Consider the following 11,643-nt stretch of genomic DNA (forward strand, 5'->3'; position numbering starts at 1 on the left):
GCCCGGGGAGTGTGGGAACGCCTGGAACTCCCTGAGGCCGGCTTTGGGGTGGGGGGCAGGACCCTCCTGGAGATGCCCCTGCTAACTCTCCAACCCGAACACCCCGATTTTATTTCTTTTTTGGCTTTCTTTTCGTTTTTTGAAAAAATAAGCATGACTACTGTGGAAATTCAGAAGAGCATAAAGAGGAGGGACGCTCATCACCTGGCACCAATCAGACAGAAACGAGGGCAGCTGACTGATCTCCTTTCCTTTGTTCATATGGGATTTTGCTTCAAAAGTCAGCAAGAGCTTGACCACGGCCTGTGGAGACCTGGCCCCACGTGAGTCTGGAAACTCACTCCACGCATTTAAGTTTCATTTAAAGGCAAGTTTCATTTAATGCCAGAAACAAATGTTAGTGAGGGGCTGGACAGACCCAGCTTCTGTGCAGCCTGAATCTTGCATGTTTTGGGGGATAGAGGAACCTTCTTTAAGAAAACGATACATATAAAATTACAATCATAAGAAGCTAGGTTCAAAGGTGAATATTGATTTAGACTGAAAAATCATAAAATAAAAACGTAAAAACAGATGAATTCCACACAAATAATAAAATTCAGGAAAAATAATGGATTCTATATTTAAAACATATTATTGAAGTTATACATAAATTCGACGACTTAGACAAAGTGAACCGCTTCTTGAAAACACAAACTAAAACGTGCCCAGCATGAAACAGATAATCCGACAGCCCTATACCAAGGAAGGGAATTGAACTTGCAATTTAAACGCTCCCCAAAAAGACATTTCAGGGCCAGATGGTTTCACAGGAGAGTCTACAAAATGTTTAAAGAAAAATTAACAGCAATTCTACACATCCTCTTCCAGAAAATGGAAGAGGAGGGAATATTTACCAACTCATTTGATAAAGTTGATTATTACCCTGATACCAAAACCAGACAAAGACAGCACAAAAAAACTATAGACCAATAATCCTCATGAATATAGATGAGAAAATCCTTAATAAAATATTAACAGACAGAATTCAGCAATATAGAAAAAGATTTATAAACTATGACCAAATGGGGCTTCATCCAGGAATGTGAGGCTATGTCAATATTCAAAGCTCCTTTGATAAAAACCACCACATTAACAAGCTAACAAAGAAAATCACATGAGTATATCGACTGATGTAGAAACAGCATTTGGCATAAACCAACACCTTTCATGATAAAAACTCTCAGAAAAATAGGTGCAGGGGACCTCCCTCAACTTGATAAAGAGCATCTTTTAAAGGCAAAGCCACAGCTAACATCATACTTCATGGGCAAAAATGGAATGTTTCCTTCCTGAGATCAAGACAAAGCAAGGGTGTCCACTGTCACCTCTTACTCAATGCAGTGCTAAAGTTCTAGGCACACCAGCAGGGCACGAAAAGGAAATAAAAAACAGTGTGTAGATTCGAAAAATAAAATAACTCTGTCCCTTGTTGCAGATGACATGGTTGTCTACTTAGAAAATCCCAGAGTCTACAAAAGAGCTCCTGGAAACTATTATATCAGTGCAACAGGTGACAGGATACAAGGCAAACATTTAAAAAACCAAGTAGGCCAGATGTGGTGGCTCACACTTGTAATCCCAGCACTTTGGGAGGCCAAGGTGGGAGGATCACCTGAGGTCAGGAGTTCGAGACCAGCCTGGCCAACAAGGCAAAACCCCGTCTCTACCAAAAATACAAAAATCAGCCGGGCATGGTGGTACATGCCTGCAATCCCAGCTACTCGGGAGGCTGAGGCAGGAGAATCGCTTGACTCCGGGAGGCAGAGGGTGCAGTGAGTTGAGGTTGTGCCATCGCACTCCAGCCTGGGTGACAGAGCGAGACTCTGTCTCAAAAAAATAATAAAAATAAACAATGAAAACCAAGCAGATTTCTATAAAATAACAATGAACTCATAGACACCAAAATTCAAAATAATATCATTTACAATTGCTTTAAAAAAGGAATACTTAGGTGTAAATCTAACAAAACATATATAGAACTTACATGCTGAAAACTACAAAATGCTGCTGAAAACCTCAAAAAAGATCTGAATAAACAGAGAAACACATCGTCTTTATAGATTAGGAGACTCAGCCAAGCACGGTGGCTCATGCCTGTAATCCCAGCACTTTGCGGGGCTGAAGTGGGAGGATCACTTGAGTCCAGGAGTTCAGGACCAGCTTCGGCAACATGGTGAAACCCTGTCTCTAACAAAAACAATACAAAAATTAGCCGGGCATAGTAGCATGGTCCCAGCTACTCAGGAGGCTGAGGTGGAAGGATCACTTGAGCCCGGGAGGTGGATGTTGCAGTTAGCTGAGATCGCACCACTGCACCCCAGCCTGGGTGACAAGAGTGGTACCCTGTTTCAAAATTAATAAAATAAAAATTAAAAAGTATAGATTGGGAGACTCAACAGAGTAAAAATATCAATTCTCCCCCAAGTGAATACACAGTACAAGCTTAACACAATTTCTATCAAAATCGTAACAATAATTTTTATAGATATAGACAAGGCTATTCTAAAATGTATATGAAAAGAGAAAGGAACTAGAATAGCTAAAACAATTTTGAAAAAGAATAAAATAGGAGGACTCATTCTACCCAATTCTAAGACATTATACAATGGAACAGAACAGAGAACCCGAAACTAGATCTACACCAATACACTCAACTGCTTTCTCACAAAAGTACAAAAGCGATTCAGTGGAGGGAAGACAGCATGTACCATGAACAGTGTGGAGCAATAGGACGTCCATAGGCAAAAAAGATGAACCCCAATATAAGCCCCACACCTCATACAAAAACTATCTCAAAATAGATCATGGGCTTCAATGTAAAATGTAAACTTACAAAACTTTTAGAAAAAACAGAAGAAAAATCTTCAGGATCTAAGGCTAGGCAAATCATTCTTTGATATTCTAACATCAAAGTACAATCTATAAAAGCAATAACTGATCAATGGAACTTCACCAAAATTAAAACCTTTTGCTCTACAGAAGACCCCGTGAAGAAGATGGAAAGACAAGCTACAGGATCAGAGGAAGCGTCTGTCAGCCACAAATCCAGCAAAGGAGAGTGTCGGGAATACAGAAAGAACTCTCCAAACTTAACAGGAAAATAACAAACTGCCCAAGTAGAAAATGGGCAAAAACATGAAAAGACATTTCACCAAAGAGGATACACAGTCGGCAAATAAGCACGTGAAAAGATGTTCAACGCCATTAGCCATTAGAGAAATGCAAACAAAACCCACAGTGAACTGTCACGACATGTCTATCAAGGTGGCTGAAACAAAATCCCAACACCAGATGCTGGCATGAGGGGAAACAGGGGGCAATGTGAAATGGTGCAGCCAGCTGGGTGTGGTGGCTCAGGCCTGTGATCCCAGCACTCTGGGAGGCCGAGGCGGGCGGATCACGAGGTCAAGAGATCGAGACCATCCTGGCCAACATGGTGAAGCCCCATCTCTACTAAAAATAAAAAATTAGCCAGTTGTGGTGGCGCATGCCTGTAGTCCCAGCTACTCCAGAGGCTGAGGCAGGAGAATCGCTTGAGCCCAGGAGGTGGAGGTTGCAGTGAGCCGAGATCATACCGCTGCACTCCAGCCTGGATGACAGAGTGAGACTCCGTCTCAAAAAAAAAAAATGAAAGAAAAAAGAAATGGTGCAGCCACACTGGAAAAGTCTGGGAGTGCCTCAAAAAACTAAACATACAACCACACTACCACCCAGCAGCTGCACTCCAGGAAATATTCCAGAGGAGTGGAAAGCTGTGTTCACACGCGCCAGGGCTGTCCAGTCTTTTGGCTTCCCTGGGCCACATTGGAAGAAGAATTGCCTTGGGCCACACATAAAATACACTAACAGTAGCTGATGAGCAAAAAAAAAAAAAAAAAAAAAAAAATACAAAAACATCTCACAATGTTTTAAGAAAGCTTACGAATTTGTGTAGGGCCATGTTCAAGCCATCCTGGGCCACGTGCAGCCCCCGGGCTGTGGGTTAGACAAGCTTGCTGTACACCAAGGTTTACAGCAGCTTTATGTGTAACACCTAAAAGCAGGAATCAGCCTGGACATCCTTCAACAGGTGAATGGTTAAACAGACTGTGGCACATGCCTGCCATGGAACACGACCCAGTCACAAAGAGGAACCCAACATCGACCCACGCAGCACCTTGTAGGAACTAGGGACTCTACTCACTGAAAAATACCAGCCCCAAAAGGCTCCTTACTGTATGATTGTCTTTATACAACACTCTTGAAATGGCCAAACTACAGAAACTGAGAACAGATTCACGGCTGCCAGGGATTCAGAAGGAAGCGGGGCAGAGGGAAGGGGGTGCTGTAGGAGGGTGCCGTGCGGGGTCCCCGTGGTGACTACAGCGAGGCACGTCCCTGTATCTGGCTGGGAGACTGTCCTGCAGTTTCACAAGGTGCTGTCCTTGGGGAAATTAAGTACACAGCATTTCTTACAACTGCATGTGAACCTATAATTATCTCTAGATATTAATAAAAGTTTAGTTTTTAAAAAGCTGCCTGACAGCCCTTATGTTTTTATGTTTTTTGGGGGGGTTTTTGGGGGGTTTTTTTGTTTTTTTTTTTTGAGATGGAGTCTCGCTCCGTTGCCCAGGCTGGAGTGCAGTGGGGCAATCTCAGCTCACTGCAAGCTCCGCCTCCTCGGTTCAAGCGATTCTCCTGCCTCAGCCTCCCAAGTAGCTGGGACTACAGGCACCCGCCACCACACCCGGCTAATTTTTTGTATTTTAGTAGAGACAGTGTTTCACCATGTTAGCCAGGATGGTCTTGATCTCCTGACTTCATGATCCACCCACCTCAGCCTCCCAAAGTGCTGGGAGTACAGGTGTGAGCCACCGCACCTGGCCTAGCCCTTATGTTTCTATATTGTTTGGCTGTATATTCTTTCATTGCCTGCTCCCACGAACACAAATTTCTATAAAGAGAACAGAAGATGACTCAGTATTTGCTCTATCTTGCATGGTTATTTAAACGTCTTCTTATTGGTAGCTTCAAAACAGTTTACTTCAGCTCCACAAGCCTTTATCAGTGACACCATGAACACTTTTTGGATGGTTGTCAGGTCTGGGGAAACCTCTACCAGTTTTCTTTCATATACTCGGTGTTTGATTTCAGGCATCTCAAAGATTGGGTTTTGGTTTGTTTTGTGTGGAGTAACCCTAGTCTTTGAAATGACCACACCGCTGACCAATTTGTAGCTCATGACCTCCTCCCACACCGTGAATCACCGAGCATATCCAGCTAAAATCCAAAATAATATAACCCCAACTCAACTTCAGTTTGCTCTCCCCACCCCTCGGGCTCAGGGACATTTGACAATGTGCAGGAGACATTTTTAGTTGTCACAACTGGGGACATGGTACTGGCTTCTAGTGGGAGAGGCCAGGGATGCTGCTAAACATCCTACAATGCATGGGATGGCCCCACAGCACAGAGCTCTTCAGCCCTAAAAGCTAACAGTGCCGAAGTGGGGAAACCCTCAGCGGGATGCAGAGATGCCTGGGCCGCATCAGCACCACTCAGCAGGAGGCTGTGATGGAGGAACCAGACAGCGGTCTTCACTCATTGTGCTTTTTTTTTTTTTTTTTTTTTTTTATGAGACAGAGTCTGGCTCTGTCACCCAGGCTGGAGTGCAGCGGCGCGATCTCGGCTCTCTGCAAGCTCCGCCTCCTGGGTTTACGTCATTCTCCTGCCTCAGCCTCCCAAGTAGCTGCGACTACAGGCACCCGCCACCACGCCCAGCTAATTTTTTGTATTTTTAGTAGAGACGGGGTTTCACCATGTTAGCCAGGATGGTCTCGATCTCCTGACCTCGTGATCCGCCCGCCTCGGCCTCCCAAAGTGGTGGGATTACAGGCGTGAGCCACTGCTCCCGGCCCATTGTGCTTAATATTTTATTTGTGCTAATTTTATAAAAATATATGACCACAGAACTCAATGCTAAGGCCTCTCCAGCCGGATCTTTATTGGCCTCATGGTGAATCTGCCTCTATTGTCTGAAGTGGGGTGCGGAGCACAGTGTCCCAGGCCAGGCCCATCACATCATGTCCTTTGGGCAGCCATCCCCTCTGCCCTTGCAGGATGCAAACTGGGGTGAAGAGAACGGAACCATGTGTAGAACCCGGTGCCAACTAGGATCATTCACAACCACTCACTAATGGAGGCCTCACAGCTACCCTCAAAGCAAGGAGTTATCACCCCTGTTTCAGAGTTCAAGAATGAGAGACCTTGCCCAAGATCACAGTTCACAAAGAACTTGCCAGTCGGAGTCTGGGCCCGTCGAACTAAAGCTGCACTTGTCACTGAGCAAGCCAGCAAGGCCCACAGAACCCTCCCAAGACCCAACTGCCCGGCTTCTTTTTCACAGCTGATGTGGGTGTTTTCCATTTGTTTTTGTGTTCCTGAAACGTTAAGGGCTTAAAAAAAAAATGCCAATAAACTGATAATTACTCTCAGTTACATAAATAAGTGATCATTTAACTTCCTATTTCGAGTACACTATATTGGAAGCACAGTTAGACTATAAACCGTGTTCACACCTGCACTGGGAACAGAAGGGCCAGGAGGCCTTCCCCTCCTCCTTTTTCCTCTCCTCCCTGCAGCTTTTTCTTGAAAGTGTTTTAAGTTGTGGCTGCTGGGAACAGCCTTTTGCCTCGTGAACCTTGACCCTCTCATGGAGCGGGTCCATGCCAGGGGGCCAGGAAAAGACTCTGGCGCAAATCCCAAATCGTATTTACATTTCTCAGAGATAACTCAGAAATCTGGACAGCAGGAGCCGGATGAAAACCCTGCTTGTCTCTGGATGAGAATTCTCACTGGGGTCACACAGTGCATGCTGCCAAATCTCTGGGACATTGCCCATGAGGACGTTAACAGCAGCCACCTCTCCCCGTCCTTAAGTTCCCTGATAGAGCGGAGCCCCGCTGGCCTCCTGCCTCAGCAGTGTGGGGCTGCGCCTCCGTCTTCTCCCCAGCACTTCCCTCTGACCGTGCCAGTCCGGCAGCGCACAGCTGTCCAGGAGCACAGGCATGAGATCCAGGAGCACAGGCATGAGATCCGGATCACAGCCTCCCTGCCTGGGCGCATGAGAGCGGGGCCCCACCACTGTATCATCAGAGACTATTAGGGAGTCAACTATCAGAGGTCCTCAAACTTATGCCTGCAGCAGAATCGACTGGAAAACTTCTTAAAACACATGGCTGGGCCCCACCCTAAAGCTGCCGATGAGATACGCTGCTGGTGGGACCTTAGTGTCCTCGTTTTTAAAACTTCCCAAGCATTGGAAACCACTGCCTACCTCCCAGGGTCCTTGTAAGGATTTGAGCTAATCCTTCAAGAATCTACCCCGGTGCCTGACCCACATGGACTGACACTCAGTGAAGACACAGGAGCTGTTCTGGTGTCCCCAAACACCATCCTACTCACCCCCAACTGTCTGCCACACTAGACACTCCTGCTCCAGCACAGGCCTTAAAACTGAAAATCAAGTTAACCCCAGGCCACGCATGCTGGCTCATGCCTGTAATTCCAGCACTTTGGGAGGCCAAGGAGGGAGGCTCACTTGAACCCAGGAGTTCAAAATCAGCCTGGGCAACCTAGCAAGACCCCCATCTTTACAAAAAAAATTTTTTTTTAATTAGCTGGGCGTGCGCCTATAGTACCAGCTACTCAGGAGGCTGAGGCAGGAGGATCGCTTGAGCTGGGGAGTTTGAGGCTGCACTGAGCCATGATCACACCTCTGCATTCCAGCCCGGGTGACAGAGCAAGACTCTTGTCTTAAAAAAATAAAATCTGTAACTGGTTTGGTTTTCAAGGAGAGGAAAACACATTCATTCATCTTTACTAAGTGACAAATACTCTGAGAACTTGTCTATATTTACTGATTCTTTAAACTTGTATAACTTAAAGTCAGTGTCTTTTAGAATTAGAGGGACCCTCAGACTCAGCTAGCCCACGCTAACCCTTTCATTTCCCAGTAGGAAACCTGAGGTCCACGAAGGAATGACGCAGCTCATCTTCAGGCCACAACCAAACACAGGGAGTGACTCCCCACCCACCACATCAAACTCCCCAAGAGCTTTAGGCGAAGACTAGCCATGTCAGGTTAAGACGTGGTCAGCGCTGCTTTCAGGGCCCCTGAGTGGAACGGTCAGGTACTATCACAAGCTTGCAGCATGCCAGAAATCACAGTCGGGAATAAAACTGGCAGAATGCTAAGGGAGTTAGTTCTGTCAGATAATGATTTAAAAGCTGAGTAAGGAGTGATTTGCTCTACTTTCAAGAGGAAGCTTAGGCCATTTTAGATCCAGACAATTAACAGCACGCTGACTTTAATGGTGGCCTCATTAAGTGTGTTATTACAGAGCACATCCCTGATTTTATCTGTATAGCATTTTGAGTAAAATGTGATTGCTAGAGGCATTCAGACTAAACTTCATTACAGTCACTCACCCACTGTTGCCGCTATTGATTATAGTGAGAAAATTCGATGGAGTTAAAGCATTTCCAACAGCTCATCTAGCAATGACAGGAATCTTAGGAACCAGGCCCATCTCCAGTCATTGAAATGTCTCTTTCAGTAGGCTGTGGTTGCATTGTCCTGTTATAAATTTTAATAAATATCAAGTCTAATACCTGTTTTACAGGTCTAGTATCATCTCAGTGCCTGAAAACATTCAAAATGCTGTACTAAAGAACTGAGTGACTTTGTATACCTTCACTGGTTCCTTTACTGTGTTGTATGAATCACGGAGAAAAGGCTGCACTAATGTAACTAGTCCATTACATTAGTAACCACCATTACTTCCCATAGCAAATGCATACACATTCATGCCTGCAGGTTTACTATCTAATCTTTGTTCAACACAATCATGAAAAAGTTTATATTTACCTTTCAAAAATATTTGATATATTTAAGCTTTCTTGACAAAAAAAAGATATACTTAAGCTTTCTTGACAAAGTTTACCGATGAAGTGTGTGTTTAGCACACTAGGCCCCAAACTCTTCTATTGTGCACTCCAAGTAAAACTTTTGAGCACCTCCAATGCGTAGTTAATACAGAATGCACCACAGTACTAACAGGGTACATATGTTATAAAAACACCGAAGTTTTAAATGAGTAACAATAGTAATGATATCTTTTTGTTCACCAAGGTATTAATTTTAGTGAAAGCAATGATTGTTATACTTTGATATAACAATTTAAAATCTAGTTTTAAGTTTGGCACTTGATTTTAATAATTATCACAGCTAAAAGCTTCCTAAATGATATGTTTAGAATTTGCTTCAAAAATCTCCAGCAAAAAAAGGGTGAGAATACATGAAACAAGATTAGCAACGTGCCAGTACTTGCTCAAGCTGGGTGATGGGACGGAGGCTCACTAATGATGTTATACTTTTGAGTATGACAGAAAATTTCCACTATGAGGTTTTTTGTTTTTTTTTTTTTAAGACCCCTTACAAAGACAGATGCAGACAGAAGCATATCTTTGGCTATGCTTCCCATCTAGCAAATGTGAAGTTTTTGTTGAAAAATCAACCAGAATTTTCCATCTTTCTTGGTATTCTGGTCATCTTTGTTCTTGCCAAGTAATTAGAAGGCATTATTAACAAATAGATTCAAAGCCAGCTGAGAATCTGCATAAGCATCTTAAATAGGTAAGAATATTCTATTTCCGAGTTTTTATGTTATTGACACCTTACAGGTCAATGTAGCTTTCACCTAAAATGGAAGCCTTTCCCAATGGACATCCTAAAATAAGCTCATTCCTTACACTAATTTCAAAAAACAATTGTTTTCTCACATTAAAGTGTCTTCTTTTCCTGGAGATGGGTTTTTAATGTCTACTAGGTATACTACTGATAGCCACTGGCATCGTCGGAAAATCAAAAAATTCAGAACTTTTTTTTTTGATACAGAGTCTCGCTCTTATCGCCCAGCCTGGAGTGCAGTGGCGACATCTTGGCTCACTGCAAACTCCACCTCCTGGGCTCAAGCAATTCTCCTCCTCAGCCTCCCAAGTAATTATTGTATTTTTAGTAGAGACGGAGTTTTACCATGTTGGCCAGGCTGGTCTCGAACTCCTGACCTCAGCTGATCTGCCCGCCTCAGCCTCCCCAAGTGCTGGGATTACAGGCGTGAGTGAGCCACCACACCCGGCCCATAACATTTTTTAAAAGGAAAATGCATTAACATTCTAGGACAGCCTGTGTAAATCTTGTCTCCCAAACCAGTGAATCTGTGAATTCCAATACACTAAATGTTTGAGATGACAGAGATGAAGCCTCCCAAAAAGCCACTAAACACAGATCGCCAGGAAACGGGGGGTGAGGGGAGAAGGGTGCTTCGTGCTAGAGAAGGGTGAGAATAGGTTTGCAGCACCCCAGGCCTAAGTACCTCATTCCAGAGAAACCAGGGCAACCCCGACAGGGACAGGGCAGAGACAGCGGAAATGGGGAAGGGACCTATGGACTACTGAGGATAAAGGGCCAGCCTTGGTAACTGACTGCTTAACAGGCATCTCTCTCACTACCCACTCATCTACAAAGGCCTCAGCCAAGTATGATCAAGAGCACTTGCCAAAGCTTTGAAAACATCCTGTATGCCTGCACTGCCATGTGAATTCTGCCTGGACAACAGCCTCAGGAGCCTGACAGAAGTTCTACTAGTAAAAGGCCTGACCCTCATCTACAAAATGGGAAAATACTATTGTGTCGCCTCAGAGGCTTCCTGGAATTAGTCTACCTGTAGGAATAATTTGATGTAAAACATGTTATGTGGGGGGTTGTTCACTAAGATTGTCTCTTCACCCTATAGAAGCAGGAAGGTAAATTTTACAAGGTCATTTTAAGGCTTATCAATACCTGAAAGCAATCTGGCACAAAGCCAAAACTGAGAAAATAATTCTCTAATAAGGCATCTGCTCCACTCTATAAAGACCTGGTCCAACTACAGTCACCTGACACCACACCAAGGTCCTCACTTCAGAGCTTTCACTTCACCCAGGGCCTTCGTTTGATGAACTAGAAAACTAAGGAAGTGGGGAATTGGAATACCCAAGTTTACACACCACTTAGCATCTACTAAAATCTATTAATCAGACTCTGACATTTAACTTGTGAAAGTCCATTTAACACCTAACATGAATTTATGTATTAAAAATTCAACAAATCTGACGGAGTGAGAAGTGGAGGTGTTGGTTTAATGGGTAATTTCAGTTCTACAAGATGAATAAAAAAGTTCCAGAGTTCTGTTTCCCAACTTTGTAGATATACTTAAGGCTACTGAGCTGTAAAGTTACAAATGGGTAATATGGTAAATTTTATGTATATCACAACAAAAAAAGTACCTGGTATATTTTTAGTTTGAACCATGCAAAAGTGCCAATATTCAGCTATTTCTGCAGCATCACGTGATGACACTTGTACCCCTGAATACAAGCAGAACCTCACAGGCATCAAAGCTTTCTGGCACAGACACCCCTCCTGCTGAAATCCTCTGGCCCACACACGACGCCACTGATAATGAAGACAGCTGCGCATCCGTGAATTTGGAATTTTGAAAAACATAACTGAAACGGTAC

General features: G+C 44.0%; 1 protein-coding gene across 1 annotated transcript in view; it reads right to left on the minus strand.

Annotated features, from left to right (window-relative positions):
- Window positions 1–223, minus strand: part of COLEC11 (collectin subfamily member 11) — a 46,732-nt gene extending 46,509 nt beyond the window's left edge. Inside the window, exon 1 of the mRNA XM_054475459.2 lies at window positions 205–223. The gene's annotated coding sequence lies outside the window, so the exon portion shown is untranslated. The remainder of the gene's footprint in view (window positions 1–204) is intronic.
- Window positions 224–11,643: the final 11,420 nt, after the last annotated feature.

Source organism: Pongo pygmaeus, chromosome 12 (genome assembly GCF_028885625.2).
Source record: "Pongo pygmaeus isolate AG05252 chromosome 12, NHGRI_mPonPyg2-v2.0_pri, whole genome shotgun sequence".
In the NCBI taxonomy this organism is placed as follows: Eukaryota; Metazoa; Chordata; class Mammalia; order Primates; family Hominidae; genus Pongo; species Pongo pygmaeus.